The sequence below is a fragment of the Balaenoptera physalus genome, assembly GCF_965194825.1.
Source record: "Balaenoptera physalus genome assembly, chromosome: 3".
NCBI lineage: Eukaryota > Metazoa > Chordata > Mammalia > Artiodactyla > Balaenopteridae > Balaenoptera > Balaenoptera physalus.
The window spans coordinates 838371-849050 of record NC_138890.1 but is presented as its reverse complement, the minus strand read 5'-3'; positions in this window follow the sequence as shown (position 1 = coordinate 849050).

Here is a 10680-nt window from a genome sequence, read left to right as displayed (position 1 = left end):
TGTTCCCTCACTGACTCTGCCCGTCATTTGTGCTGCTTCAGAAGTAGACTCTTTGGTGCAACTGTGAGTCTCGATGATTTGGAGTGTGTGCTTACTCTTTAAACGAATGTTTGAGTGACTGCTTGGTGACAGGAACTGGGCATACAGTGGTGAGGAAAATAGCACTCAGGGAACTCAGCCTGATGGAGAAGACATTTAATAAAACCACAACTAAGACTGAAACACTTTATGCTGGCACTACTATAAGCACTTTATAATTATTAATTTTATTTAACACAAGAACCCTAAAACGTTAGTATAATAATCGGCCCCGGGACTCCCCTGGTGATGCAGTGGTTAAGAATCCACCTGCCAATGCAGGGGGCACGGGTTCGAGCCCTGGTCCGGGAAGATCCCACATGCCGCGGAGCGGCTAAGCCCGTGCGCCACAACTGCTGAGCCTGCGCTCTAGAGCCCGCGAGCCACAACTACTGAGCCCACGTGCCTAGAGCCCGTGCTCCACAACAAGAGAAGCCACCGCAATGAGAAGCCCGCGGACCGCAGTGAAGAATAGCCCCTACTCGCCGCAACTAGAGAAAGCCCGCGTGCATCAACGAAGCCCCAAGGCAGCCAAAAATAAATAAATAAATAAAAAGAATCATACCGTTAGTATGATGCATTTAAAGATAAAAAATAATAATCAGCCCAGTTGTTTTGGTTATTACTGTACAACAAGGGACCACGAAGCCCATTAGCTGAAAGAACCGAGTTGTTTGCTCACAGTTGTGCAGTCTGGCCTGGGTTCAGCTGCGTGGTTCGTCTGCTGGTCTCGCCAGTGGCCACATGGGTGCTTGTGTTCAGCTGGCGAGTCAGCCAGAGCCTGGGCCTGTCAGGTTTGTCTCTCCACGTGCTCTCAGGGCCCGGCCCCTCCACATGCTCGCTTCAGCAGGGAAGCAGACTTGTTGCCTACACGGCTGCTCAAGGTTCCCAAGAGCACAACGGTGGACGCTGCCAGCCCTTCTTAAGGTGTAGGCTTGGAGCTGGCACGACCTCACTTCCACCATGTTCTCTTGGTGAGAGCGACTCACAGGGCCAGTTCAGATACAAGGGGAGAGGATTATACCAGCAGATGTGATTCATTGGGGACTTTAAAGGAAACTGAGATAGAAAGAGGTTAAGTCACCTGTCTAAGGCAGAGCTAAGACTTGAAACAGGAAGTCCCGCTCCAGAGTCCAGATTGGTAACCACTGTACCAAAAAATAAATAGAAGTTCTGAAGAAGTTAATACAGGAGAAGCGCAGGGAGCTTTGAGAATTACAAAGAGACAACCTTGTCTGGAGCAGGGGTGTGGGTGGGGATCAAGGAAATGAGGTTTAACCCAGAAACCTGACGTCTGAATGGGTTGGGAGAGAGCTTTCAGAGCTTAGGGAACTGTGCAAAGGCCCTGGGGTGGCAGAAGGCCCAACTCGTCAGAGGAACTAAGTGAAGCCTAGTGAGGCCAGGACTAAGGTGAAGGTGGAGTGACACAGAGGAGTCCCTCGGGGCTTAGATGTGCCCTAGGAAGATTTTTTTTCTATCTTATTATTTTTTAAATAATTATAGATTCATAGAAATTTGCAAAAGTAGTACAGAGAGGTCCCTGTACCTGTCACCCAGTTTCCTCCAAAGGTTATCTTATGTAACTATAATATAGTATCAAAACCAGGACAGTGACATGGGGACAGTGCGTGTAGACTTCTGAGTCATTGTATCTCTTGTGTAGATTCGTGTAACCACCAGTCAAGATACAGGGCATTTCTCTCCCCACAGAGAGCTCCCTCCAGCTACCCTGGGTAGACCCCCACCTCGCCGCCACACCTCACCCCTGGGCACCAGGACTCTTCTCCATCTTCGTCATCCTGAGAATGTTCTACAGAAGCGACAGTGCAGCACAGAACCTTCGGAGCTGCGTCTCTCTTACTCAGCGCAACACCCGGGAGGTGCCTCCAAGCCCTCGAGTGTATCAGGACTGCCTTCCTTTTTGTTACCGAGCAGTATTCCATGCTGTGCGTGTGCCGGATGATCTCCCTATCTTAAGGTCCCTAACCTCAGTCCCACCCGCAGAGTTCCCTTTGCCATCTCACATGATATATACAGAGTTTCCAGAGATGAGGGTGTGGACATCTTTGGGGCCCATCTGCCCACTGCAGGGATCGAGGGTCAGTGGGGGGCCTGAGTCACCTAGGCCTTGGATGTACCATGTCTGCCCCACGTCCCACGGGCCCAAACATACCCACCCAGCTATGCCTAGGTGCAGGCCGGCTGGGAGAGTTGCCCTTATTCTGGGGGCCACATGCCTAATCAAGAATGGGGTTCTTCTATTTGAGGGAGAAGGGATATTGGAGGGCAGCTGACAAACTGTCACAGCAGAAGCCTTCCACACCTCACCCCTATGTAACTCAGAGCAGCATTTTTGTTACTTGGGACCCTTACCCATAGCATGTAAAATAGAGGGGAGGCTGGTGCTGTGACTCTGGGGGGCCGAGAACAAACCCCAATGAGAAAGGCACCTGCATGTCCTGAATCACTCCTGCCGAGACCCCAGGTGCCAACGGCCACACCTCAAGCTGTTGTGCCAGCGGCCTCCTGTTGGCCGTTCTCCACCCAGTCTCCCCCCTGCTGTCAGTGTCTTTAACTGGGTGGCAGGCAGAATCCTAAGCTGGTCCCCAGTGGCTCACGCCCTTGAGCGTGGGTAGAACCTGCGATGTGATGAGCGTCACATCCTGATCATATGATACTCTGGCAAAGGCAAAGGGATTTTCCTGATGGAATGAAGGTCTCTAATCAGTTGACCTGTAGTTAATTAAAAGGGAGATTATCCTGGCTGGGCCGGGCCAGATCGAAGGAGCCATTTAGAAGAGAAGACTGGGTTCCCCCGGAGGCTGCAGAGGCTCTCCTGTGGTCCATGGGGAAGGAAGATGCCATGCGTTATGCAGCTGCCAGGAAAGGAACTCAGCCAACAACCTGTGAACTTGGAAGAGGCCCCAGCCTCGGATGCAACACAGCCCCAGCTGACACCTGGATCACCACCAGGGGACCCTAGCAGAACACCCAGCCACACGTGCCCGGGCTCCTGACCCACAGAAGCTTTCAGGTAGTGGTGTTTTAAGCTGCCATTTGTGGTAACCTGCTGCAGTGCAGGCGTCCCTTGGTCCACTGAGGCAGAGTTCCCAAGTTCCCTCTCCCGCCTTTCTCCGTTTCTGTTCTCTCCAGGGCCACCTCCCCCTCCAGTCCCAGCTCAAGTTTCGTGAAACCCTCCCTGGGAGCCCAGCCCAGGGAGCAGGTTTCCCTCTGAGCCCACGGCCGGTCTGAACCTAAAGCATGGTGGTCACTGGCACTGTTCCCGTCTGTTTGGTTCTCCCTCCTCCATGGGGCGCATCCTGCCCACTTGATGCAGACGTGGTCAGGGCACTTGCTTTGGCTGATGAAGTGTGAGCAGAGCACCGTGGCCAGCGTGCATGTCCCCTCATCCCCTTTCTGTCCACCCTGGGGACCGGCTCTGCCCCTGATGCTGGCTGCCCCGCCAGCCGGGCCCGAGAGTAAGGAGGACGGTGATACACAGATGAGCGCCGCCAGCTCTGGTGGACGGCTGGTGGATGAGTTCCCGTGGCTGCAAGCAATGACATCCCTGACCCCACACTTCCGGAGACATCTGAGATCGAGGTGTGGGCTGCACTGGTTCTTTCTGGGGGCTTGAGGGAGAATCTGCCCCACACCCCTCTCCCCGCTGCTAGGGGCTCTGGCAATCCTTGACTTGTAGACACATCCTTCCCCTCCCTGCCTCCGTCTTCACATGGCTTTTTCTCCCTGCCAGGTGTCCCTGTGTCTCCTCTTATACGGACACCAGTTGTTGGATTTAGGGCCCACCCTAATCCAGTACGGCTTCATCTCAACTAATTACGTCGGCACAGACCCTATTTCCAAATAAGATCACATTCTGAGGTTCTGGGTGGACCTGAATTTGGGGGGGATGATGTTCAACCAAGTCCCACTAGTGTCTGTGAGAAATGAACCTTAGTTGCTTATAGATGCTGAGCTGCGGGGTGTTTGTCACTGCAGCACCACCGTGCGAAGCCTCGCTGATTTACGCTGTAATGTAGTTATTTGTCTACATACTCGTCTACCCGAGACGCTGACCTCCTGCCGACAAGAGACTGTGTGTCTTTCGTTACTGTATCGTAGAGGATGGTTGGGGAAAAAATTAATTTTACCAGCTGGTATCAGAACTCATTTTAGAGACCAACTGGGCTTGTTTAGGAAAATACCGTAATTAGTACTAGGGGACGGTGAGCGAGGCCCTGAGGACGTGAGATGAAAGGGCCCACAGGGAGACAGCTAAACTCCTCTGCATGAGAAAATAGCTGCATTCGGGAGGAGAGGGAAAGGAGCCGTGAGAGGTGGGGACCCGTGGAGATCAAGAGACAGAGAGACGGCGGGAGATGGCGGAGCAGGTGGGGGTCAGGGACCACCGACGTCCCGTTCGCGGGCCTTGAGCCATGAGGCAGGATTGGCCAGACCCTTGCGGAGCTGGACCAGCTAAGCTAAAGCAGAGAAGTGGCCTGCACGGCCCAGCCCACCAGCCAGCTGGAACCCAGCAGCCAGGCGCCCCGGCCAGCACTTGGTAGGCGTGCAGCACGACCGCGTCTGACAAAGATGAATATTAACGTGGTTGTTGGAAGACGCCCGCGATTCACGAGAGACCCAAGGAGAACCAAGCTACTAATTAAAACAATGAAAGCCTAACGTGCCCAGGTCCCCATAGAGCCGAGGCCCAGCTCATCTGGTACTGACGTCAGCCAGACGTGGGCGCAGGGCCGAACTGGAGGAAGGGCAGGCGGGGTTCCATCATGTTCTTTAGCTTTGTCTGGCTGCCTTAGGCCTGTATTACTTCTGTACTGTTATTTAAAAAAAAAAAAAAAAAGTAAAAAATTTTAAGACCACCAACATAATGCTAGCTCTTCTGTGCTCTGTCTAGGCCCCAAGGGGTGATCAAGTGCTGCTGAGCTAACTGCTCTTTGCCGTACCGTGTTGACCCCCATCCCCACAGCTGCCCCACTGCCAGCTGTCCCGGGAGCCCCGACTCCTCACTTGGCCTTCAGGCCTCATCCATGGCTCCGCTGACCACTGTGAAGGAGCCGTGTGCCCTTCTCAGCACTGACCCCATTGTGCACTGACCAGCTTTAACGCCAGAGTAGGGTCTCCCCCTGTGACTGCTGATGCTGAAGCCAGTTGTTTTCTGGGAGGGGGGGGGGAGGTCGCAGGCACTGTGGGGTGTAGAGCAGCCTCCGTGGCCCCCATCCACTCGATGCCAGGGGCACCCTCAGTCGTGACAACCACAGATGTCCCCAGACATGGCCCAGTGTCCCAGGGGAGCAGAATCCCCCTCGGGTGAGGCCCACGGCCATAGACTAATTGCATCCCTGCCAGCGGTGCTGGAAGTAGCCGCGCCTGGGTCAGCTTGCTCCCTGCAGTGTCCTCAGGACGAGCCCTGCACCTGCACCCAGGGTATGCTTGACAACTGGTGTCTGAACAAATGAAGGGAAAGGCAACCCTCGCAGCAGGCAGATTTCCTCCAGAACTTCCCTGTGTAGGTCAGCGCTGCCCTTTGGGCGGGGGCCACAGCAGGAGGAGGGGAGAGCCCAGGGGTCAGGCGGCCTGTCCCGGGACGTCCTTCACCAGCTCCCCATGTCAGCCCACCCCATCTTTCTCCCTCCACCATCTCCTGGCATTCCCAACCTGATTTTGGCAAACGGAACTTGGTTTTCCTCTTCACGCAAAACCTTCCTGCCTGAGACCCGAGACAGTCCAGCCATGCACCTCAGTAACCAGCCGTGTGCATTTGGCACATGGTTATTCTCGGGGCTCAGGACTTGGTGCCATCCACGGGGGCTGTGCTGGCAGGGGACTAGCACCTCAGATGAAATGCTAACGGGGCAGCAGCTGGAGTGCCTGGCCCGGGAATCCCAACACAACATAGATCCCGTCTGTAGAGCGCTCCAGCTACCCCTGGCCTTGGAGAGAAAAGTGTGTCACCAGACAAGGATGCGGCCCCTCTAGAATCTGGAAAAGGCAGGAACCAGTCTCCCCTGTAGCCTCAAGAAAGAAATGCAGCCCTGCCCACACCTGGATTTTAGCCCGTGAGACCCATGTTAGACTCCTGATTTCCAGGACTGTGAGAGAATCAATGTGTGTAGTTTTAAGCCTTTGAAAAAAATTGCAGTTGTGGACAATGTAATAAGAAGAAAATTATCCATGCTTTCTAATCCCCATTTTATGTATTTCCAACCCACCTTTATAAATACCAAAAATATTAAGCATGGTGATATTACTAAGAACACGGTTCAAAAACACATACCAAAACCACACCCATTAGGATGGCAAATACTAAACAACAACAAAAACACAGGAAATAACGAATTGGTGAGGATGTGGGGAAATTGGAACCCTCTTGCGTGGCTGGTGGGAATGAAAAAAGTACAGCTGCTGTGGAAAGTCTGTAGGGTCCTCAAAAATTTAAACACAGAATCACGATATGCTCCAGCAATCCCACTCCTCGGTACATACCCAAAAGAAGGGAAATTAGGGACTCAGAGATATTTGCATACGCGTGTTCATAGCAGCATGATTCACAACAGCCAAAAGGTAGAAACAACGCAAGTGTCCATGGACGGATGATGGATAAACACAATGTGGTCCATCTACACACTGGAATGTTATTCCGCCTTAAAAGAGAAGGAGGGACTTCCCTGGTGGCGCAGTGGTTAAGAATCCACCTGCCAATGCAGGGGACATGGGTTCGATCCCTGGTCCAGGAAGATCCCACATGCCGCGGAGCAACTAAGCCCGCGCCACAACTACTGAGCCTGCGCTATAGAGCCCGAGAACCACAAGTACTGAAGCCCGCTCGCCTAGAGCCCGTGCTCCACAACGAGAAGCCACTGCAATGAGAAGCCCACGCACCACAACGAAGAGTAGCCCCCGCTCACCGCAACTAGAGAAAGCCCGCAGGCAGCAACAAAGACCCAACGCGGCCAAAAATAAAAATAAATTTAAATAAAAAGAGAAGGAGATTCTGACACCTGCTACAACGTGAATGAACCTTGAGAACGTGATGCTCAGAGAGGCGCGCAGACACGGAAGGACAAATACTGTCCGATTCCACTCACATGAGGTCCCTGGAGGAGTCACATCCACGGAGACAGGAAGTAGATGGTGGGGGCTGGGGGAGGGGTGGGGAGTCAGTGTTTCATGGGGACAGAGCTTCAGTCTGGGAAGATGGAAGACTCCAGGAGATGGATGGTGGGGACAGTCGCACGACAATGTGAATGTGCTTAGTGCCACCGAGCTGTGCACTTAAAAATGATACATTTTGTATTTTACCACGTAAAATTTTTTTTCCTCTAAATTCATCCCTACGAGCAAGCATTTCCCGTACCATGTGGGATGCTTCCTGGTGTGTTCACTGTTCGCATCAGAGGGCGACAGACACCCCGCCAGGAACATGACCCCGTCGTGGCCCCGCTTCAGTTCTCCCGTCGCTCTGTCCTCCACTCCACGGAGATCCCCGGCGTCCCCAGACCAGGAAGGGGCGGTGCGCTGCCGTGTCTCTTCAACAAAGAGTCAAGGATTAGGCCCCGTTTGAGTTTCCATCCTGTTTGCCTTTGATTTTTTTAAAAAAGCCTTTCATTTTAACTATTAGGCATTTCAGGGCAGGCTGCACAGTGTCATCTGCATTTCAAAAAAGCGCTGCTGTGAGGATTTGTTTTCTTCCTTTTTTCTGTTTCCTTGTTCTTCTCCCAGACGTCAGTAATCTACAACCGTCTTTTGTTTTCTTCAAGGTCCTCTATCATATTATCTCACATTGTTCCAGGCAGTAACTTTCTTCTTTGTCTGCAACTCCTCCACACGGACACAGCGCTGACCGCCCCCGTCCAGTGCCCCCAGGGTCCAAACCAGCACTCAATGTGGCACCCAGAACCCAAATTTCTCAGGGTCACCCCAACCCCGTTTCGGTTCCACCCAAGAGACACTGAGCGGAAATAAGGATTCTGCTTTTCTAAGTCCCCGAGAAGCTCGACAGCCACTCCGGGCCGCCAGCTGCAGCAGGAACCCAGAACTGAAGCGCCGGGCTGGCTCCTGGCTCCTGGCTCCAGGCTGGGCCCCGGCGGGAATCGGGCTGCACACCAGAGGCACGGTGACCGTCGCCTGCCTCTCACTGGGTGGGTGCCCCTCAGTTCCACCCTGTGGATTCGAAGGATTGTTTATTTCTGTGTCTAATTGTCACACGGGGGCAGTTTTCAAAAACTGTGGTAAAACACGCATAATCTAAAATTACCGTCTAAGCGCACAGCTCAGTGGCACTAAGCACATTCACGCTGTTGTGCAGCCATCCCCACCCTCCATCCCCAGAACCTTCCATCTTCCCAAACTGAAAGCCCGTCCCCATGAAACCCTGACTGCCGTCCCCCACCCCCGCCGGCGACACTGGGGCCGTTCTGAAGCTTGGGTTCAACTTCCCGTGTCCATACACGTCTGTCATTGGACAGACTAGGCCGTCATGGATCTGGCTAAGAGATAAAAACTGCAAGCATTTAGTGTTTCAGTTGAGTCATATTTTATATTCGCCACGGTTCATGGGTTAGCTTACGACACGAGCAGTGGTATATTTAGGCTTTTAATTCTTTTGATGAGGAGCAGACGACTTCACTGTACAATCTTACTAAAACTAAGTGGGACGATGCCGGGAGGCGTCGGTCTCCCTACCATCCAGAATTTCATTCTCTGAACGTGAAACTGATCAATAAAAAATTTAAAACCCCACGACTGCACGTCAGAGTGACAAGAGCTGGAGACCGGTCGAGTTGCCAGCTGATGACGAGCACATCTGGAAGATGGACGCGTTCGCGCCCCCGAGTGCACCCCTCTCCCAGGCCGCCCAGGTCTGTGTGTCTCCCACCGTTTGGGACATCAATCGCCGACGCCCTCGGCCTGGCCGCTGAGCCGCCCCACGTCACCCATCAGCGCTCACCAGGACGCACTGCCTCGGTGGTACAATATAGCTGTGAACGTTTCCGTAAACACTCCCTTTTGTTCTTTCTATTCTTTTTTTTTTTTTTTTTATGAAAATCCTAGGCTCTGATACCTGCTTTCAACAGCGCCATACATCAGAATATAAGGGAGTGAGGGAAACAGAGGAAAGATAATAAAAATAAACTTTTTTTTGGATACAGAGTGCGTTTGCTGTATTCTCAATCATGCTGCCGCCCGCTCAGTAATTTGCCTCGTCCTCGGGGGTGCGCGAGGTGGCAGAAGTAGCTCTCAGGATGGAGAGACGGCCTGGCGAGGGCGGGCCTGTGGTGGGGGCCCGTGTCCTTCTGTCACTTGACCTCAGGAGCCGTGATTCACATCTGCACATGTAACCGAATGGCAGGGAAACACAGACAGATGCACACGTGGAACTGGCAAGATCCGAACGGGCTCCTGGGTTGTGCCGGCGGCAGCAGTGGCCTGGCTTTGATGCTCTGCTGTCTGGTTACCCTGGTGTCTGGGATCTAGTTACTATCTGGGTGCTGTAGTATCTAGTTAATCTAGTCACTATCTGCTTACTCTGGTATCTAGCTACTCTCTGGGTGCTCTGGTATCTAGGCGCTGTAGCATCTCGGTGCCATGGTTACAAGATGTCACCGCTGGGCAGGCTGGAGCAAGGGTGTCCTAGTACGTACAGAACTGCCTGTACATTTCTTTGCACCTTTCTGTGACTCTATTAATTACTTCAAGTAAAAAGTTTGAAACTGCATTTAAAAAAATGAAAGCAGTGCTCCAGAAATCAGTTCTCTCCCCAGGCCGGCGGGGCTGCAGGTGGACAGAGGCGAGTGGACACCTGTGTGACCACACGCCATGGAGAAGGCCTTTGAGCCCGCACGGCGGGGCGGGGAGCGGCAGGCCTGGGGATATGGGCAGGTCCTTCCTCTTGGGGGCTGCACTGTCCTGATCCTGCATCCCCCTCACACTCAAGTCAGGACCAGTTCTCATCTGTCCAGGAGACTTGGGGGCCTCTGAGCAGCCCTGGCTACCCCCCACCCCAGGTTCCTCCCGACCTCAGCGTTCGCAGGATGTCCGCCTGTGCCCAGACCCGCGAGCGGGCAGCTCAGAGGGCCCGGACTGTGGGGTGTCCCTGATGGGGCCCAGCTCCGTGGGGACAGAGCCCAGTAATGCATCTAACACCCCGCAGCACGTTGTGTTTCTGCAAACCCGTGTCAAGGTTGGCGTCCCCTACTTGGAGACAGTGCGCATATCCTTGTTAGGATAAAGGAGGGCGTTAATATTCTACTAGCAACCGGAGGTTCTGGAAGCAACAGAAAAGCGCCGTCCTGAAAACGCAGCCATGGTGGAACCCACGGGACTCCAGGTGAGAGGGAGGCCACCGCTGTGCCCCTACAGGAGGGCAGTGGCTTAAAATGAAGTGCCCCACCGCCGCAGTGACCCCGACACCCCCATGCTGGCCCTGGGTGCCTGGAAATTGCAAAGACTCCCTGAAAGCGCCTGTCCCATCGGGGCACCGTCCCTGGAATCGGGGAGGCTGTCGCGGCGGGACGGTGCCCCCCTCAGAGCTCTCCAAAAACAGTGCCTGTCCCCAGCATGGAGGTGGCGAGTTGAAAGGAA